Source organism: Crocodylus porosus, unplaced genomic scaffold (genome assembly GCF_001723895.1).
Source record: "Crocodylus porosus isolate Cpor-Errol unplaced genomic scaffold, CroPor_comp1, whole genome shotgun sequence".
NCBI classification, from domain to species: domain Eukaryota; kingdom Metazoa; phylum Chordata; order Crocodylia; family Crocodylidae; genus Crocodylus; species Crocodylus porosus.
The window spans coordinates 32,488,741-32,509,671 of NW_017728906.1; the positions used below are offsets into that span (position 1 = coordinate 32,488,741).

Below are 20,931 nucleotides of genomic sequence, written 5' to 3' on the forward strand. Positions count from 1 at the left end.
CTCCAGAACCCTGGGTGTAAAATTTAAGGGCACCTAGGGAAAACTTCCTTCCTTTGGAGACCTCCTGAGAAAGTCAGAGGTCAAAATAAATACTGAGTTCCTGATTAGCAAACATCTTGGATAACATCTATTAGCAGATTTAGAAAAGATTCATAACAAAAGCTGATGGATTTCTCCTTTAAGACAACATATTAGAAGTCTTAAACAAGAAAAAAGGAACAATCACTTTGCTGTGTGTGAAGTCTGAAAGAGTTAATAGGATTTACTACCACCTCATTATAAAAGAATGACCTTGTTGTCAAGGAATTAAGAGGTGGAGTGGACATTGTATTTGCATGTCATTCAGTGATTACATTGCAGGAAACATTATCCCAGCTGGCTTAGGCCATCCTGGTTCCAACTGCCACTTCCCCTGCATCCTCCCATCCTCTCCCTGCTGTTTTATGTGGAACTTGCCAGCCTTTGTGCCTTTCTTGTTTAATTTATTAAAGGCAATTGGTAAAGATGGATGATTAAGGTAAACAGCGCTCTAGTTTTTATAACTGAAATGCAAGATTCAGTAAAAGCGCAAGATTATTCTCTCCCCCACAGGAGGCTGCTTTGTAGCAGTCTCGCTGAATTTACTAGATATATGAAGATCCTCCCAGATCCCTAATTAATAGAATCCTGGTTCAATTATTCTCACTACACAACCACCTTCCAAACCCACTCTGACTGCCTGCAGTTAAGTAGCTGTGCTAGGGTGTGGGAAGGAGAAGATGGTGAGCCCACATATTAGAACACTCTCTGGGGGTCTCTTGCAGCTTGGTGTAACTTATAGTATACCTCTGCCTTACAGTATTAATGTAAGCTAATCAAAAATTGGCCATGGGGCATAAAATATAGCATACAACCAATTTTATCCTCCTACGCCAGGTCTTTTATTGAGTAGCTGGAGACAAAAAACTATCTAAACCCTTTATTTAGCTTAGTACTAAGAGTATCTTAGTTCTCTTACTCTCTTGTAATTCCACTCTTCATTTCTTTTTAAAAACTGGCATTAAAGCATGATATGCTTTATCTTCACCAGCATTCCTTGCTTTGATTTTTTGCATCACTCCTCTCCCCCGCCCTTAAAAAAAGAAAGAAAACCATAAATATCAATCTCTCCACTGAGTCCAGTAACTTTTAATTTTGGCTGTTTCTTTCTTGGAAAGCTCTCTGGGATGAAGACATTGTTTAAAGAATGGACAGGATATGCTATGGAATGCACTTAAATATGGTAACTATTTTGATAATGTTTTTTTTAGTGCCTATTAGAGTTGCTTTGATGCTTGGGCTACTACAAATGCAACATCTTGAAAATATATTTATAATCATTCCTGAAGATAGTGAAGTCAACTGCAGCGATAAGACCATTATTTTTGCTCCAAACACATAAATCACTCCCATATACAGATTATATTTCAAAGTGACATTTAGCATACTCATATGCTTTGTGGTTTGCTATTTCTGCATTATGTTTCCATGTTAGACATGAATACTGCTCACTGCATTGTGAAGAGTGTATTTATACACACACTTTATTTGAGATTAAGCAAGCCATATGTTATATGCCTCTCAAAGGTTTGAAAGATGGTTTTCCTAACACTCCCCTAAATCCTGAGAAAATGAATAGACAATTCTGTCATAACCCAGTAAACATTTTGGTTGAATAACAGCATTGCGAAATCTGGTTTGAATACGATTAATTTATATTTGTTTATTTCTCTAATGATTCATAGGAAAATATAGTACCAGGTCTGCTTCATATTTAGTCCTGAATATAAATCAAATTCATTGAATATCCTTTCTTATATAATCACAGGATGACAAATGCCATGAGATTGTGGCCTTCGTAGATATTTTTAGTCTGCTGAAAGGCTTCTTTAGGATAGATGGTAGACAGCACACTCATGAAGCCAGTGGGATCCAGCAGGACGTTACTGCTCTTCCCAATCAGATCCGAGTAACAATTTTAAACTTCCAAGAATTTTAGGGGCTCTCATCTAGAGACCATATGCAAGACATAGCCCAAGAACTCATCTCTCTTAACAAGGTCCCAAGTTTCTTTTCCCATATGGAGTACACACAAGCTTCAGTCAACATGTGAAACAATGCTATATTTCTTTAAAATGGATAGATGTCTCATTAATACCAGCTTTTGGTCCCTTAAAATGCTATGCTACATAGCTGAAATAGATTAAATATAAAATAAAGAGATTGAACAAGAGCCTTTTGAAAATTAAGTTAAATACAAACAGTGTATCATTTTAGAAAGCTGTGCTTATTACTGCCTTAACTGACCTAGTTTTAAAGTGTTATCATAGGTTTTATGTTAAAAATATGATTTTAATACAGTGCTGTGCCTTTCCAATATGCGGTGGCATAAAGAAAGCAAGTTCAACTCAAAAGGGGAAAACAATCTTCTCTTGGATCAGAGTGCATTTGCCTGGCTTCAGATAGCTTAATTTTGATCCAACCTTCAAACCCCAATGCTTTTGCTTCTACAGTATCTCTTCCTCATCCTTAATTCTGCTTTTAAGTCAAGGCATCAAGCCAGAGAGAGAGACAGAGAGCTGTGTAATTGTAGTGCTTGCCAAGAGTACAGATACTGTGCTGAAACTGAAATTTACTGAAAAAGTTTAATTTAATTGAATATGAGCTGATAATTTGTGCAACAACCAAGAAAACACACTGAGAGATAATTACTAGTAGAAGCACACAGTCGGCACATCTACATAAGCTGCCCACTGTGCAGCTGTAACTGCGCAGTACTTGCATAACCAAGTACTAAATGACTGAGCAGTAGCCAGCTTTACTGCACAGTAGCATCCTGGCATAATTGCCTAGTGATGTTTACTGTGCAGTAGCTCATTACTACTGCGCAGTAACATTGTGTCACAGTTTGTGCCCGGTGACACTACTGTGCAGCAGTAACAAGCTACTGCACAGTAAGTGTCTCATGTAGATACACCCAGGGTATAGGATAGTTCAAATCTGGTCATGTTGCTGTAAAAAATTAATTGTGACAGAGAGCCCCAACTGAGACTGAGCACCTTGCAATGGTATAACTAGAATGTTGGTCATGCAGAGGAATAAACAGCTTGGTGCTTAAGGAATGGCTTATTGCATGTGCAAATCTACTTAGATTTCTGTAAGTTTAAACTTCAAGCGTATGGTTGTATTTGGAATTTCAAGTTAAAAATGTATATTTAGAAACTGGGAAGCTTTATACATTTCCTGGCAACAACATCATCTTTCTCTTTGTCAAGGATACAGCTTTCCAAATCAGAACATTGCAACTGCAAAATCTGATGTGACCCACTAAGACTGCTGCCAGGAAAGATTATTATGTCACTAATACTTCTGGTGGTTGATATGTTTGTTTCTGTTAGCACAGGGGGAGGATGAAGTCTCAGCTCAGTTTCGGAGAGCTGATCGGGAACCCCTTGCTTAAAAAAATACATATTTGCACCCAGTTACACTCCCCTGTTCTTTGTTGTACCACACCCATTTTCAAGACATTCTGGTAATCATAGGAATTTGACAGGTATTTGTAAGTTCACGTCAGCACTGTCCTTCTGCCCTGTGGAACACTACTACATAGCCAGAAGGTGTTCTGAGAGAGAAACCCTTGACCAAGTGCCCTCATATTCACCTCATTAACTTTACATACTGAGCTCCACTAAGACCCAGCAATTTGTGCCCACACCAACCTGGAAATGCACATGGAAAGAGCAGTCTCCTAAGAAAAAAAATTTGCTCTTGGATAGAAGAAACCCCTTTTCCACAATCGTACCTGAAGCAAAATACAGTTAGAGAGTAGGAACAGCGGGATGGGGGTGGGCTTCTCAGAAATTTGCCGTGGGTAGGTTTCACACACACAGGCAGGAGATACTTACTAGTTGTCATCACTTTAGGGTGGATCAGTATAATAGTTGGAGAGCCAAGCATGGGCAAAGAAGAACCAGCCCGCTTTTTGATTGAAGGCTATATATCTCAGAAACTCTTTGGTTAAACAACCCCAGTTTTATATTGTTAACCCTGCATAGCCTTAGTGAATCACAATTTATTTTCCAGTTTTACTTATTATATTTTTTTGAAAAGTCAAGTCCATCTTTTCATGCCTTGTCCTAATCACAAAATTGCCACTTATAGACAGTACATAGAAGATGGCTGAATAAAGATCATAATTTTTATAATTCAGTCAAACACCAAAGGAAAGTGAGGTGTCTCAAATGTGCTTCTGAACCTGGAATCAGCTGATGAAACACTAAAGAAAGCCCAAGCTAACAGTGATATCTTAACAAACATTTTCTGGGGAATAATGAAATAGTAATCTTTAGCGTATCCACATTTGTACAACTTCCTAAGACAAAGTAAAATCATTGCTGTAGCCTTGTCTATAGAGGAGTATTACTGTACTGCGGTAACTATGCTAACATGGCTAACACTGGTATAAATACCAGTGCAGATACGCTGCATTGTAATACATAGTGAAACAAGTGTAGACAAGGCCTGTAATAGAAATTCTCCCAGTTTTTATTTCTGTTGGTTGTAATAGTCTCAGTAAAGGATTAAATTTAGTCTTTACTTGGTAGTAGCACCCACTTTTGACTTGCAAATTGAAAATATTTCTAAGCTTTCCCTGCAGTTCAAACTAAAATCATAATAGTATATTCAACCAAGATACAGACACTGAGCCTCTCTTTATAGCATTCTGGTTTTCTATGTCAGGAGCCTTGGCTCAGTAGTATCATTATAAATTTCAAACTCCAAAATTAGAAAGTGGTAGAAGTGAAAAGGGACAGAAACATAACACACCCATCATTATTCATTGAGTGAAATCTAATATGAAATCTAATATTGGATGAGAAAACTACCAAATACTTTATATTTAGTCTTGACCCTTCTTCTGTAAACGGCATAAAAAAGGGTCTTTCAGCTCCCTACTCTTTAGGCAGAAAGAGATGCCCCTTGGATCACCTGGTGAAGCTGGTCACTTGAAAGCAAGAGAGACTTCTACATCAAACATCTGTTGGAAGAGTATGAAAGGCACAGACAGTGAGTACAGTCCCCAGATGGAATACTATACTAATTACTTATTTTTGCTCAAGTGTCTAGCAGACACAGCTCCCCCTAATTCATAAGTACACAAGGCATTTTCAAACCAGGTAATTCTTCCTACTGTTGACACTTTTCTATTGATTTTAAATATAGCAGTAGTGACTAAATGGCAAGAGAAATCAATTCAAAGAAAAGGAAACATATAAACAATGACTTTTCCATCTTATATAGTTCCTGTATTTCTGGGAAGAGTAAATTGGTGTGGTGGAGGTTCTTTCCTGGTCCAGAAGCAGGAACTCTTCACCTGGAGCGCCTTATATTAACATGTGAAATAACAGGCTTTACAAAAACAACAAGGGAAATCTGCTGTTTTCTTATTTCCCACACTTACTGCCTGGCTGGATTCTCCTAACGGTTGGTAGTAATTCCCCTACCCTTCATCCCCAACCCAGTAAGTCTCCACATTACATTTTAAGGCTTGGATTTTATTTAGCACTAAATTATGCAGCAATTCAACCAGTTTAAAATGCTATAGCTAACGGAAACTCATTACATTCAAAGGAGTTTTTGTTTGTATCTTGAGTGGTAAAGTACCAATTTATCTTCTACTTTTTATATGAACTTTTTGACCAAGTTGTTGAAACAAGCCAAGCCTTTGTCTCTTTCAAGAGATCTGAAGTCTTGTTTAAAATATATCAGAAATCTTCAAGACCGTAGCACACCTATACTATCATAGTCTGAGATAAGCTAGGAGCTGAAAACAGGAGACAGTCCATAAAGGAACCATTGTTTGGGAAGCAGTAGTATACAATTATGTATTTATCGAGGATTGACTGTTCTCTTAATCTTTTATCAAGCTTTGTCTCAAAAAAGTATGGTCAAATATCCAGGCCATACCTTCTCCTTTCAAGTTCATCCTTCATTTGAGTCTCAGATATAATACGTCCTTCTGTATAATACATACAGACACTTCATGCTTTGTTTTTGTCTCTGCCCCCGCCCTTGTGCTTTGGCTGAATTAGATTTATAAATAAATAAATAACTACCAGGCTGATTTCTATTACTATTTTTTTCACAAGAAAACTCATGTGGTTACTAAGAAGAACAACTCTTTATTAAGCAGAGTATCATAAGAAAGATAGCATTTTTATATAGTGCCAAATAATTTATCTGTTCTGGATACATCTTGGTTTGCAAGAAGACGAAAGGGGGATATGAATAATTGGTTTTGCTTTTATCTGTTTCTCATAAAGCAAAGACAAGGGGTAAAAGTGTGTGCCATGAAAAATCTTCATTCCACATATGTTAAGTTCCAGGACATCATAATCACAGTAGCTTTTTGGTTTTTTAGACTGACCTTCTTTACAAACATCTCTAGACCTAGGGCCAAGTTATCAAATGACCTTCAAAAACTGGAACTATGCAAGCTTGCAACCACATGTAAATCAGCCATTAAGGTGTGCAATACAGTATAGATCCTCAGCTGGTTAATGGCTTTTGAAGATGAAACTTCAGGGACTGCTTGTTTTTTTTTTTTAAATATGGCCTGCAGAATGTTCACATCAAGTTGATTAAATACAATTTGATGAGCTTGTAATGCAAGGTAAACCGGGAGCACAGGTTTACTGAACTTTATTGCTCAAGTCAAAGCATGGCTTTGCCAACCTTTTTAATCTAGGATTTTGCTTTATGATAGGCTCAGTTAGTTTAAAGACTGGAGTTGTATTTTTCCGGTTAAGTCTGGGCAATTTAATTTAAAGCACCATGTCTTATTTGTGGAAAACGTGACAGTGATAGCTACATAGAAGTCTTTGAAATAAACCGTTATTATTTTAATTGATAATCTAATTGATAATTTAATTGCACTAAAATTGGCAGTGTAACCTTCATGTTAAGGGTTCACAAAAAGTCTCCTTTGCAATGTAATTAACATTGACCAGGCTTCTCAAAAACTTCTTCATCTCATGGACAAAAGAGCCTGTGTTCTCTGTGTGTTGCTGAAAGAACCCGGAGGATTCAGTATTTAAAGCCTTTTCCCAAGTCCCACATATTATGAATCAGGGTGAAAGAGGGCGCTATGGAACTGTTTCAATGAAGCATTTGCAGCATGCTTACACCTGTGCTTAGCAGCAATATACTTACACCTGTGCTTTAAATGACCTTCCCTGCTTGCTTACTTCTCTGTCCATACTTAATGCATTTTGCTGAATGGGAATGAATTTAAGTATGTGCTCATAGCCACCATGCAGGACCTTGAATCCTTTGCTGAATCAGGGACTCTCTATCACTAAGTTTCTATTCTTCATTTATCCTTGTTTCAATACTTCACATATTTTAGGAGAAGACACTTAAGATTTCCATTTTTCTCTTTGTTCCTCAACTGGGGGAAAAATGCAATAATTATTATTTCAGGGACACAAGTATGTTTTACATGCTGTGTGGGTAGAAAGATTCATGATCTCTCATGTTCTGGGAGGAAGTTGCACAATTATAAAGCAGCTGTTATAAAATCTATGTAGAAAAAAATCCCCCAGGTGCTAAGAATCCTTAACAAAATTGTATTTGCAAGGGTTCCCTAGGGAACTTAAAAAAAACCAAACCAACAACATCAACAGATAAGTAACATTTCTTAATTTTTTATTTTTTCTTTAATCATCTTTATAAATGGTGAAGAGTTATATGTTTTTTTTTACTGGTATGATAATTGTCATGATATTTTTAAACAAAGCTGCATGATCCCACCCCCTGCTCTCCCTTGCACCTACTTTTCTGAGCTGAGAATCAAACACAAGGCATGTGAAATGAACTGGGGTCTCCATTCTCCATATACCAATACTTTTTCCTCTGGGGAGGTCAACTTGTCACATGAAACAATAATTTTAGGAAGTCATTGCTGATTTAACTCATCTTAAATAAAGAACAAACTCAATCTTTGTTATCCAATACAGCTAAAGTAAATAAATGTGCAAATGGACAGTAGGAAATGATTTTGTTTTCATTGGAATAGTAAGGAGCTGAAGTGTTTGTTTTTGTCAGCTCACTAGGATGATTAAAATTAGAATACCACCAAGTTGGTATCCAGCATAAGAAAATATCCCTATCTCAATTACAGGCAGGCAGGAAAAAGCTCTTCTGAGAGTTTGTGCACAGTGCATTCACAGTAGGAATTTATTTGTGCCTGCAGATAGCATTCAGGGAAATTTTTTCATTTGTAAAAAAGTGTTCTTTACTCAGAGGAGGGGTCTAGTTCTCAGATGCTGTTTCCAAAATTTGCATACTAATACATTTTATTATTTTTTGTGCATAGAAAAGGCCAGACAGAAACAAGAAGGTGGATGGTGTGTGGGAGGACGGGGGTGTTGTATTGAGTGGAGAACTGGATAAAGGTTGAAACATGGGGTGCATCCAGACAAGTGCACACATGCAGTATGTGGTGCTGCAGACCATCTGCAGTGCTGCACACAGCACATGCCACACACACAGGCTTTCCCTACACTGCTAATTTGCAGCATGGGGAGTTGGAGTGGTTTTGACACCAAGAGATCCTGGTGTCAAAAAACCCCACACTAGAAAAAAGCAGGGCTCGTGCATGTGGCGGCCGCATTCTCATGACTGCTGCTGCTGGAGCCCCAGGAAGCCCCCAGGACCCCAGGTGAGGCTTTTGGGGCCAGCCCAGGTGCTGGCCCCAGCTTCTTCTACCTTACCTGGGGTAACTTGCCATGTGCCAGAGCGTGCGTGCATGGGCATCTCCCAGGGATAAGTAGCAGCAGCACGATTATGTGCTGCTGCTATTTGTCCACAGGGAAATGCATGTGTGTACTCATCTAGACCTGCCCATGGAGTCAGTAGGCTGGAATAAAATGGGACAAAGAGCTGAGGAGGCTGGCCACAGAGACTTCACAACCCCTGGTACATTCCTTGCAGAAACTGGTATAGAACCCCAGATTTCTGAGTCCCCGCGTTCCTCTTTGTCACCCTGTATATGTGAAACTCACAAGCAAAATTAATACCAGCTTCCTTTGGTATGATAAATCCCAGACTTGGTGTCACAATACTTATGCGGATTTGCAAAACCCAGAGAAATTCAGTTATTGCAGATGGGCTTCAAGTTGCAAGCCAAGAAAGAGATGGCTGTGGAAAAACCTAGGAGCCACAGCTCTGGTGGCTTACCACATAACAATAGCATATTCACATCCTCTATCAGACTTTTGCCACTTGAGCTGGGTGCCTCGTGATGTCAGTGTTGAGTGTTGGAATGTATTTCCAGTTTTCAACAACCTAGCATAATGTAATCTAAAAAAATCTGTATCGTAGGCTAGGGACAGACATTCAAAAAACCTGAGGCAGAAGTTTTTTGAGGCAGTTGCATGCTTTAAGCATCCTAGGTTAGTCCAGGAGGAAAGAGAACCCTTTGGTGGCAGGGGCAAGGAGGCTGTCTGCACTGGCCCTCTGGAACACCTCTCAGTGTGCTGCACTCACTCCCCGGGTCTGCTGGAGAGCACAGCTGAATAGACAGACCACCCCTTCTTGGCTTCCAGTCATGGGAAAACAGTCCCTCCTTGCTGCTCTGTCAGCCACAGAAATCAGAGAATCACAGAGAAGCAGGGCTGGAAGGGACCTCCAGAGCTCAACCTCCTGCCTGAGTCAGGTTCAACCCTATCCAAACCATCCCATACTAATCCAGTCTCTAAACTCTACATAAGACTGCCTTTACCCCTGGCTCTAATCCCTGGGGCTCCCAAAGGGAAGGCAGCTGGGAGCAGGCTAGTCGGACAAGCAGCACAAAGCTCTGGTTTTGTGTTCTGCCTCTGGGGAAGTGGGAGAAGGGGGAGAAGGGGAAGGGGTTCCTTGTGTGTAGGGCTTGGGTCTGGCAGCAGCTGCTTTCCATGGTGAATCCTGGTAAAGTCATTTCTTATCTGCAGCTTCACAGCTGAAGGCAGCAGTGAAGGGGGGCTGCTGGGCAGCAGAGGGCATCTCTGCTTTGCTTGAGCTGTGCTATCCAGGAGCTGTCAGTGATTTTGGGCTCTAGGGAATCACTGGTGGGCAGCTCAAAGCTAAGTGAGGAAGGAAAGGAAGAAGTGAGCAGCTAGACCAGGGGGCGGGTTACAGGAGAAGCAAGGGATCCAGGCTGGGCTGTGGATGCCCAGAGGCCAGGCTCCAGGCAGAGGAGCCTGTCTGCTAAGTGCTGGTGGGGGCAGGCACAGCATGGGCATCTCCCAGGAGCCATATTGGGGGCTGAGGACACCTGTCATACTCGGATCTGTCACAGATAAGGGATGGCGAGAGGAGGGGTACAAGGCAGGATTGCTGGACATGAACATAGACATGGACTCAGACACCCCACACTCTACTACAGCCTCCCACCTCCACTTCACTGCAAAGGGGAACTCTGCTCCTCACTACACACTCACACACACTCTGACTCACTGACACACATTTATTCACTCATTCCCACATACAAACACACACTATTACTTACTCACCCCACACCCCCATGTGCTTCTCCTAGCGAACTGGAGCAGGGTGGATCTATTTTTGCTCCTGTGAATAATACAGCAGGAAAACAGACAAGACCAAGATCCTACCCCAGCTCCACAAGCTCTGGCCCCTGGCACTCATCTACTGACCAACCCCAGCCATGGGGAACAACTCAGGTGCTGCTTTCCCTTGGGCAGAGGGGATGGTCTGAGTCCTCATTTTCTGCAATTTGGAAAGCAAAGCCGCAGGTCCTACCCACCTTCCTCAACTTATTGCTGCTGCCCCACAAAGGTGGCACTAAGCCTTAACTGCAGAGGGAAACCAGGGCTGTCATCTCCACTTGGGATCCAGGATCCAAGACAAAAGGGGGTGAGGCTCCTGCTCTGCTCTCCCTAAACTGTTGCTTCCCACCTCACTGCCCCCAAAACAGAGGCACCTCAATTCCCTGAGGCAGTGAGACAAGTGATAGGGGACTGCCCAAGCAGGGTGGAGCAGGAAGCAAGGAGCCTCCCCCCACCAACTCCATCAGCCACACACACATATCCCAGTGCTCTCCAACATCAGCCATTTCCCCAAGTAACCACTGCTGGATAAAGCCTGCAATGCCAGCAGCTGGGGAGGGAACCCAGCACCCCACTCTCCCACAGAGCAGCACCCATCTCCTCTACCTGGGAACCCCACTCTACACCACATACACACACACATCACCCTGAAACCCTGCACCCTACCATGTGCCAGCACTAGCAGCAGCAGCATAGGGAGCTAGTGGCTCCATGAACACAGGGCACAGCAGCTTGCAGCCACCGCTTACTTGTTCTCCGCTGTCCTGCTCTACTGCCAGGTGCCTGCCATTGGCCAGAGCTCCCAGGGGCCCGATCTTTCCTTCTGTGGAACGTTGCCCCTCCCCCCACCTAGGGACATTGTACAAAGAAAGAAAAATAGAGAGTTGCAAATGTCCCTTCCTCTTCTCTCCCCACTCTCCCCCACCCTCTAACTGACAGCTTGGGTGAAGGGGGGGAATTCAGGGGGCCACAAAGGCACTTAGGATGTCGGGGGACTGTGACCTAACTTAAGTCAGGAGGGGATCTGGTACAGAAGTTCAATAGACTGGTCTAACCTAAACTGATTCAGTCTGATACTTTGTTCATCCAGGTCTATCTTAGACCAGATTCTGCTATTTTTAAACCAATCTTTGTGCGCCGAACTTCTGTTCCATTACTGGTTTAGATGGTTTCCAATCATTTATACTGGTTTATGTGTTACATCTGTACCTGGCCAAAACATATTGGCAACCTTAATTCTGGCATGTCCTAACTTTTGAAAGCTAGACTTTATTACCTTTATAATCTTCTTCTAATGTAGCTTTTTAATGTAATTTATTAGAATAACAAGGGCCCCAATGATAGATCAAGGCCCATTTGCATTAGGTGCTGTACAAACACATTGAAAAATGATAGCTCTTGTTCCACAGCATTTACAGTGTGTCTGCTTGTAGTTACCTGGTCATCAGCTACTCAGAATACCCACAGCTCTTTAGGTGTTATCATCTCAAAATCACTAACATGAGGGAAAACATACATTCCTTTCATAGACAGATATTACACTTCCAAATATATCATCTTCGTTTCTCCACTCACAGACTATCAATAAAGAATAGTTGATACTTTTATTCCTTTCCACCAGAATTAATGCAGGTGGTGTTGATGTTTCATGTTGGAGTATTTGTGGAAGAAATACCATGTAGGAGTTTCCCTTCTCAAGAATATATGAGCAATTTTCATTCAAGAAATGATGGGCAGATTTATATCATATGTTGCATGTATCAACTGGAAACAATTACCTTTATGCAGGAAGGTTTCAATTTTCATATGACTGAGCACCATCTGTAATTTAGTGCCTTCAGGCTGTCTTAACTAAAGGGTTCAATAAGTTAAGGCCAGGAAAAGGAAAAAAAAGCCTAAGAAACTTCAGATGTTTCCAGTGTAATGAGTCTCTTGGCCTTCTGTTTATTTGCAGATTATTCTCCTTGTAGGGTGGTTTTAAGTAGTACTTCTTTACCATTCCTGACAGAGTTTGTTTGAAGTGTCAGTGTAGCACAGCTATGAGGATACAATCCAGATGTCGTCATTCTAAAGTTCAGGGTAACTAAATAGGATGATGAACGGTGCTCAACTCTATTATAAATTTTAAATGTAAACCCAACAGCATGGCCCTACATTTTTCTCCCTCCCCATTAAAAATGTTCAGGAAAAAAGAAAAAATATATATAGAAAGTTGTCTAGTTTACTTAGAAGGGAAAGATTTCTAGAAATTATATACTTAGTCTATGGCGACTTGCATGTTTCCATATTAAAGTGTTTTTCTTATGCATATGGAAACATAGATTCCTTGTTTTGATCTTCAGACATGCATTTCAGTAATGCACAAAGTATGGTGATTTTGTTATAATAAATACAAATTTTCAAATTCTGGGTGCTTAGAATCTTACTGTAACTACAGTATGTAACATTTTTCTTGGGGCTGCAAAGAATGTCTGAAAAAAATCGTAAGAAAACCATTTCTGACATTATTTATAATCATAGTGCTTCTACTAGGGCTGATAATATTGTACCATGGAACAAGCATATTGTTCAACACTGTGACACTTCTAAACCCACCAAAACTACAGAGATGATGAATCTAAGGTATTTTGTGTAATGGCAAGCAAACTTTATTTTTAAATTGTTCTTAGTCTGATTTGAATTGAATGAAATAATTTAGGATCGGGTTTTATTTTACTTTATTTGCTGCTTATACCCCTTTCTTCCTATTGAATATATCTGATTTTGTTTGAATTGCACGGTCACATTGTTCACAATTAATAATCTTATGCTGTCATTGTTGTTATTTAGCACTGTTTCTAATATCTTTTCTATTTTTTTTTGTATTTTTCAGTTTTGTTCTGGACTATTTTAGCAGCCTATCTCCATCTGTTTTCTGAATTAATGCACATTCTCCAGATATCCCATCCAAATCAAATATAGAAGTCAAGACAAAATGAGTGAGCATCTTTGATCTGAGCTTGCATGGAAGTCAAACACCCATTCTCTCTCCCCCACACCTAGTTTCTATCCTTTTGGAAATTAATTTGGGTCACAAGTTCCTTGTATAATTAAACCTGGCTCTTGAATATTTAAACATTTCTTGATCTTTTTTTTGGTTTTCTTTATATTTTACCTTATAAACACCTTATAAAATATGCTACATTTTGAAGCATCCCTATGTGATGCCTCATGCAATGAGGGGTCAGATTTTCACCTGATTGGCCATTTTGTAAGCTGTCTGCAGCTGTGCACTTGTGCTTGCTCACAGCAATAAGCTGGTTTCTGTGGCCAGATTGGGCAAAAACTGCCACATCTGTCTGCACCATTAGAGCTTAGTATATATCATCCTCAGGAAACTTCTCCTGATATTCATGCTAAATGTTTTTTTTAGCCCCTAATGTTTATCAGAACATTATCAGATGGATTTGGTGGACACGGAGTATGATAAAACATTAAATCAATCCATTCTCTTCTTTTTGTTGATACATTCATTAGCACAAAGGACTGAAAAGAGTTTTGGAGACCTCAACCATTAAGTCTGGTCTTCAAAAATACTTCAGGCCATTCTGTTGCCTCTTAACCAAGAAGCGTATCTTTAGTTCTTTTAATCAAGGGGTAAGCAACCAAAGGCCTGTGGGCAGGATCCAGCCCATGAAGAGACTGGATACAGCCTGTAACCATTTAGGGAACTGATAGTATCCAGCTATGGCAGCAGAGGTGGTATACCAAGAGGCATATTTCCTGCTGCATTCAGTTTATTCTGTCTGTGGCAGCAGAGGCAGGATTGGTCCTAGCACGTGCAATTTTTTAAAAGTCTATTTCCTTTAAAGCATCTGCTGAGTGCTGAGGAGGTGTGAGGGTGTGGTGCACAGTGGAGTTCTAGGTTGTAAGCAGTAGGCCATAATGTCAAAGGATTGACAACTATTTGAATACATCTCTCCCTAGTCTCCTCACTTTCTATTGGTCTTCTTTGCACACTATCTTAGAGAAAAAATTCTCTCTGGCTCAGATGCATACAGTAGCTTTCATGGAAACAGTCCTTTAATTCACCAATTTCTAGTTTCCTTTAAGACACAGTAGAGTAGTTAAATATTGTGGAAAAAGAAAGAAAATAAGTTTCCAACAATTATTCCATAATGATTAATTCACCATAAAAGCTATATTTCTCTTTTGAATGATGAGTCTATTGGAAGATTGTTGCTTCTGGACTTTTTTAGTAAGCAGACGGATCCAGCTTTAAGAATAATGGAAAATGAATACACTCATAGTAATTTCTGATGGAATGAGATTATAATGACTTTTGATTTAGGAAAAAGGATAGATGTATATACATATTTTTAGTTTGCCATGCTTGTAATCTAAATTCAGAACAGAAGAGCAATTGGCTCTGGCTGCTCTTATGGTGTTAATGATTAAGCTTCCAAATTAAGGGCACAAATCTAGAAATAGTGGACAGATTGAGACCTCATACTGATTGGAATTTTACTATCATCAGTGAATCATGAGAGGCTTCTTAAGAGCAGTGACTTTTGATTACCCCACCGAGAGAGTCATGAGGGGCCAAATGTGAGGAATGTAAACTCCTAAATGCCCAAGCCACTTTTGGTAGTGTAACAGTGATGTCACAGCTGTGATGGTCCAGAAATTATGCAAGAGACAAGGAATTCTTAGGGTGATATATTTTATTGGACCAACTTTGTAGTTTGGATATAGTTAGAAGAGGTTTTGAAGACCAGTTGATCCAATTAAAAATATCACCCTAAGAAATCCTTGCTTCTTGCAAGCCATTTATGAAAGTGTTATCCAAAATCTAATCTTTGTGGTACACATACCAATGAGTACTGAGCCGTGGTAGCTTGAAGACTCATTTTTATATTGAAAGCAGATACTTCCAATATTAGCCCATATGGCAAATGAGGAGGCAAACAACTTTGCAGAAGGATGTATATTCTTTCAGTCGTGTTGTCTGTGTATTTTAACAAACACAACTGATAGGTCATATCAACTTTTACCTTTATTTCAAGCCATTAGATTAATCACGCTGAAGAGAGAAATTCTGCACTAGAGCAGGTCTAATGAAGAATCAATCTAGTGTATTGAAACAGTCTCACAAAACTCTTAAGCATAGGACACAGCCTTCTAGGTCAAGGGCTAGCTGTTATGTTCTCTCCTCCAATTACATGGCGAAGTAGGCTCAAAACTTTAGGCTATAGAACTAAGCCCACTACCTCCTAGACTGAGTCTAAAAATTTCTACTGTGGGCAACACCATCATATAGGCCTCTTTCATAAACTGATCAAGCTGCATCCTAAAAGTAGGAAGTTGTTTTGTCCATGGTACTTTTATTGTAAGGCTACTTCAGTACCTCACTGCTCTGATGGTTAGAACTCCCTCATTTCCAACCTCATTTTGTTCACAGTCACTTTATTTCCACTGATTGTTTTTTCGATTGTATATTTTCCAGTTTTGTTTTGTTTATTGAGGTTAGGTTTTCCACCCTCTTTTCTCACGCTAGAACTAAGCCAAGCACATTGTCTACTTCTTAAACATTAATGGGCCATTAATGAATCTCCACAGGGATAAGTTGGAATAGCAATACTTAAGATCTAGCCCTTTATTTTAAAAGATATTCTGTAAGAGCTAACAAACTTGCCTTCAGAAATGTGCATATATTAGAAAGTATTATTGTTTATAACCTTTTGTAAAAGTTTGTAAATCTTACATAAGATTTGGTAATCTTACAACAAAACCATAAATCAGGTAAAGGTAAGGCAATTGCTTTCTTCTCATGGGCACTTTCTCCATGAATTACATTGGATATTCAGTTCATGTAATATAATGAGATAATCACACATGCTATGTGTCATGAAGAACTACAACTATCAGTAAAAAGGGACAAATCACAAAAACATAAAGTGTGTACAGTGTAGTTTAATATAGAAGTATAAGCTGTATCCTAATTAAAAGAGGTGTTTAAATTAACCATTTATTTTTAATCCTGTTATCTTAAAATCTGCAAATAGAATAGCAGATAAATGTAGTTCTGTATAAAGATGCTCTAGTCTCACTAAGGTGTATCTGGAGATAGGGGCACAGATCATATATAATGCTGTATATTGCAACCAACCAGACAGAACTGAAGGTTGTGCCAACACCTTATAGTCCTAAGGCTTTAGAAACGTTTCCCAGTTTTGATTATTCCATAGGCTGTATGAAAGAAAAAGCTCTCCATCAGTTCTTGAATTGAAAGTGAAAGAATAGCAAATTTGACCAGCTTCACTGTACTGTTACCAAGGACTGGAAGGATCATAATTCTGGGGTTAAGAAAAAGAATGCTTCTTTTCAGTGACAGAGCCTGAACTGCATGGTGGATGCATCTACACAAGATGCTTTACAGCAACGTAGCGTAGTTTACTGCATAATAATGTGTGTCTACACATGAAGATGTTTACAGTGTAGTAAAACTTAGTAATCATGAGTAAATTTGCTATCTGCAAATGCAAATAGCAAATTTACTCACGAGTAATTACTGCGCAATAGCACTCATGTAGATGCCTGGCCAGGAGCAAATCTGCTGCCAACCAGCCGGCCACCAGGGGGCAGAAGAGTGCCCCCAGGAGCTGCTCCAAGCCCACCACTTTGAGATTGTGAGTGGGGAACCAGGGGCTGGTAGATCCTTATCCCCTAGCACCAGCTCCATGTTGCAGGGCTCGGGCTAGGAGATCCTTATCTCCCAGTGCTGGCCCACAACCAGTGGAACTGGTGCTAGGAGATAAGGATCTCTCAGCCCAAGCCCCACGGCTGCAGAGCTAGCATCTGGGAGCTTCCTGCTGGTGGGGGATGGAGAGCCTGTGCCCTGCCCCACTCTGTGATCAAGCTGGGTAGGAAACAGACTGGGAAGCTTGTTCTCCACTCAGCTCCACAAGCACCGTTTCCCACTCTGTTCCTAGCCCCGCTGTTCCCTATTCCCACTCACCTCCCCAGCCTGTTTCCCACCCAGTTCTATGCTCACTGAGCTGAGGAGGGAACAAGATCTCCAGCCTGTTCTGTACCCAGCTCCACACTCAAGGAGCTGAGCAGGGAACAGGCTCTCCAGCCCCCATCCTGTGATTGTGGAGTGGGAGCTGGGAACTGTCCCAATCAGAGGCAGATCCTAGCCCCATGCCCTGATCAAGCAATTGAGGCACAGGGCTAAGAAAGAGCTGCAAGTGTGGGGCAGGTCCCTGACTAGCTGGGGGCTCACTGCTAGCTGCCCCACCAGTGGACATTGTTCCCATTCTGGCAGCAGGCAGCCACCTGGGAGCAGGAATCAATGTCCCAGCCCTGGCAAGAAGACAGGTGTCTCCTGGCTTGGTGCTCCCTGCCATTCCCCGGGCTAGCACCCAGGGGGAGTCTTGAGCTTCCACTGGTAGTGGCAGGAGCCCATTGCAGGGCTGCAGGAAGTGGGAGCAGTTTGATGCTGGAAGCAGTAAATCTGCTCCCACATCCCTGTATGTGTAGAAGTCCACCTGGGAGCATTTAGTTACAAGTAGTTTACTTGCAAGTAAACTGTTCTCAGATTAAACTGTTCTCAGATCAAATGTATGTGCTGAAACTCCAGTTTGTACCTAGATCTGATTTTTCCCTGGAGCCCAGTTTTAGCTACTGGAATCAGGCCTGGAGTTTTAATGTGGGCTTGACTGCAGTAGCCAAACTGAAGGGGGACAACGAACGCAGCACTCCTAGGCATTGCTTTTGGGGATGGGTGCCCAAAAATGCTCTCCTGCAGCAATGACCGATCAGCCACTGGCACTGGCACTGGCACAGCAGCAGCTGGCACTGTCCCTCCTACACCTTTGCCTGTTTTGATTCACACTATGTGATCAGAGGATTTCACAGGCTAGTCACTCTATTCTGTTTTGCTCAGAACCCTTCTCTTATCCCAAATCTTCAGAGGAGAGAGAACTACCTTTGTTGGACCAACACTATATATGTATTACTAATTGGAAACCACAAGGTCTGGCAGGTATCACAATCTAGTGGTTCTCAAGCAGGATACCATGGCATCCCATGTTACTGCAAGACACTTTCAAAGGTGCTGTGCCACAAGAAACCATCCACGTGCCTCAGTTTCCATGGGGTGCCTGCAAAGCTGGACTGAAAATCAGCTGCAGAAGAAATGGGTCCTATTCTGCATGCCTGGAAACAGGGATGCTGAAGAGTTCTACCTGGCAGCAGTACAGCAGCCTAGAGATAAAATAGGTAAGCAGAAACACTATGACAGTGGTTCCTAGCTGGGATACTGCCAAATTCAGAAAAGGTATGGAGGGGTGCACTTTAAGTCTAAAATACTTTGAGAACCATTGCTTTAGAGGCTGCTGTAAAAACTCCCTGTGCATGCTCCAGTCATGTGAAGGGCCAAACCAGGTTGGGAGGGCCAGGAGCTCTAGGAAGGTGAAGAATATGCAAAGTGAGCACTCTTTTCTTCTTCAGTACAATCTTCTAGCAGGTCCCTTTGATTCACATTAGAAAATGACACTTGTTTGGCTGTGGATATGGAAGGAGGATGGGAATCTCTTCCAGTGTCTGGTGACATGTGCCCCCCTTTCAGTTGGCATGAAATTCATGGTTTATTACTCAACTCCATGACAAGTTATGAGGCTTAGTAAGTCATTTGAAATGCTGAATAGTCTGATTTTTAAGAAGTCCAGTAATAAGCAAAAATATTGCAAAACATTTTGGCTACATTTCTTATTCCCAGTTTCCCTTCCAGCTGCAAGTTCTCTGCACAGTTACTGATTCCATAATGTTGTAGTTTTACAAATAGCAGACACCTCCAGTTCTACAAAATGTTACAAAGTAATCAGTTAAGACAAGATGTTACTAAACTTTGCTAAATGACAAATCTATTTTTCCCCATAGCAGAGACATAAGATTTTTGCAGCCTGCTTTATTTATTGCAGCTCATTTAATCCACATTTCTCAGATCCTTTATAATCAAGTGTGACAGGTGCGTCCCTTTGGGGTCTGCCTACTGGTGACCCCACCCACCTGTTATGGGCCAACTGCCCACCTTCTAGCCTGCCATGCCTTGTTGTTAATTGATTAATTAGAAGATGTCAATTAAGTGAGAGGCTGCCCATTTACTGCCCCGATGCAACGTGGTGCGGCTCCTTTCCTTCCCTACACCGCTGACCAAGCCTTGCAGATGGTACTCACATCGTTTAGTCTGGGCCTTATTCTACTCTGGCTTCATTGTCCTCCCTGGGCTCTCTGCGGCCCTATCTCACTCTATGCCTTCACTGGCGCTCAGATTTTCTGTAGCCCTGTCTTGCTCTGCACCTCACTGGGTCAATGCTGCCCCCCTCTCTGGGGCTAGGGTCTCCATGCTGCCATGGGTCCCCTAAGAGACCTCCTCCAACCCCTGATAGCCTCACCCAAACCTCCAGTATTAAACAGCAAACACAAAACACAAGCCCCTGGGCTATAACAACATCTAAACTGCCTGGCTAAAACATCATTCAATCCCTACCAGGGAATTCCCCACCCCATAACAGCAATCAGGAGTTGCTCATGCAGTTAGGCTTCTCCCCTTTGCTTGTTCCAACAGAGCTCCTTCTCCCTTGGCTGCCAGCAGGGAACTGCCAGCCTGGCCTCAGCCCTGGGGTTTAAATGTGCCAGGCTGACCGCTGACAGGTGTGGGTCACCAGCTAAGGATTCTTCCCTAGCAGTTTCCCCTTTTTAAAAGGAGAAGGGCACCTAAGTGCTCTGTTACCCCAAGGTTGAGGAAAGGCATTCTGGGAAGAGGCCTTGAGTCAATGGAGGTGATGCATTCACTTCAGTGCTTGATGCTGTCTAGATTTTAGATGAACTTATGAGCATTTCTATATCAATGAGATGTAGCCACTGCTGCACAACTTTAAAATGAAGCAGGAAAAGCAGCAGTACAAAGTAAAAAAATACCAACACCACTACTGTAGGTAACTTCAAATCAATTGCCATCTTCAGAATTCAGTAAGAACTTGCCTTAACAGCTTATTTCATAATGTGAAACATTTAGTGGAACTTTCCATGAATGCAATTCCAACCCCAGTAGCTAAAACAGCTTAATCTTTGTGCTTTTGGGTATATCAGTACAGAAAAAACATCTATCAAATTAAAATGATCTTATATTTAATTACCATTTCTCTTACAATTTTTTTTTTCCTGGAGCAACTGGATGACCTGAAAAAAAGCATTTTTTATTCACTGAGAAAATTCAAGAAAATGGCCATTTTTCCTTCTTTTAATTAAATATGCTGAA

At 41.1% G+C, this 20,931-nt stretch overlaps 1 long non-coding RNA gene across 1 annotated transcript in view; it reads right to left on the reverse strand.

The window, feature by feature from the left end:
- Window positions 1-4,168: 4,168 nt before the first annotated feature.
- LOC109305741 overlaps window positions 4,169-20,931 on the reverse strand; it is a 130,485-nt gene continuing 113,722 nt past the window's right edge. Inside the window, exon 3 of the long non-coding RNA XR_002099698.1 lies at window positions 4,169-5,056. This is a non-coding gene — a long non-coding RNA (uncharacterized LOC109305741). The remainder of the gene's footprint in view (window positions 5,057-20,931) is intronic.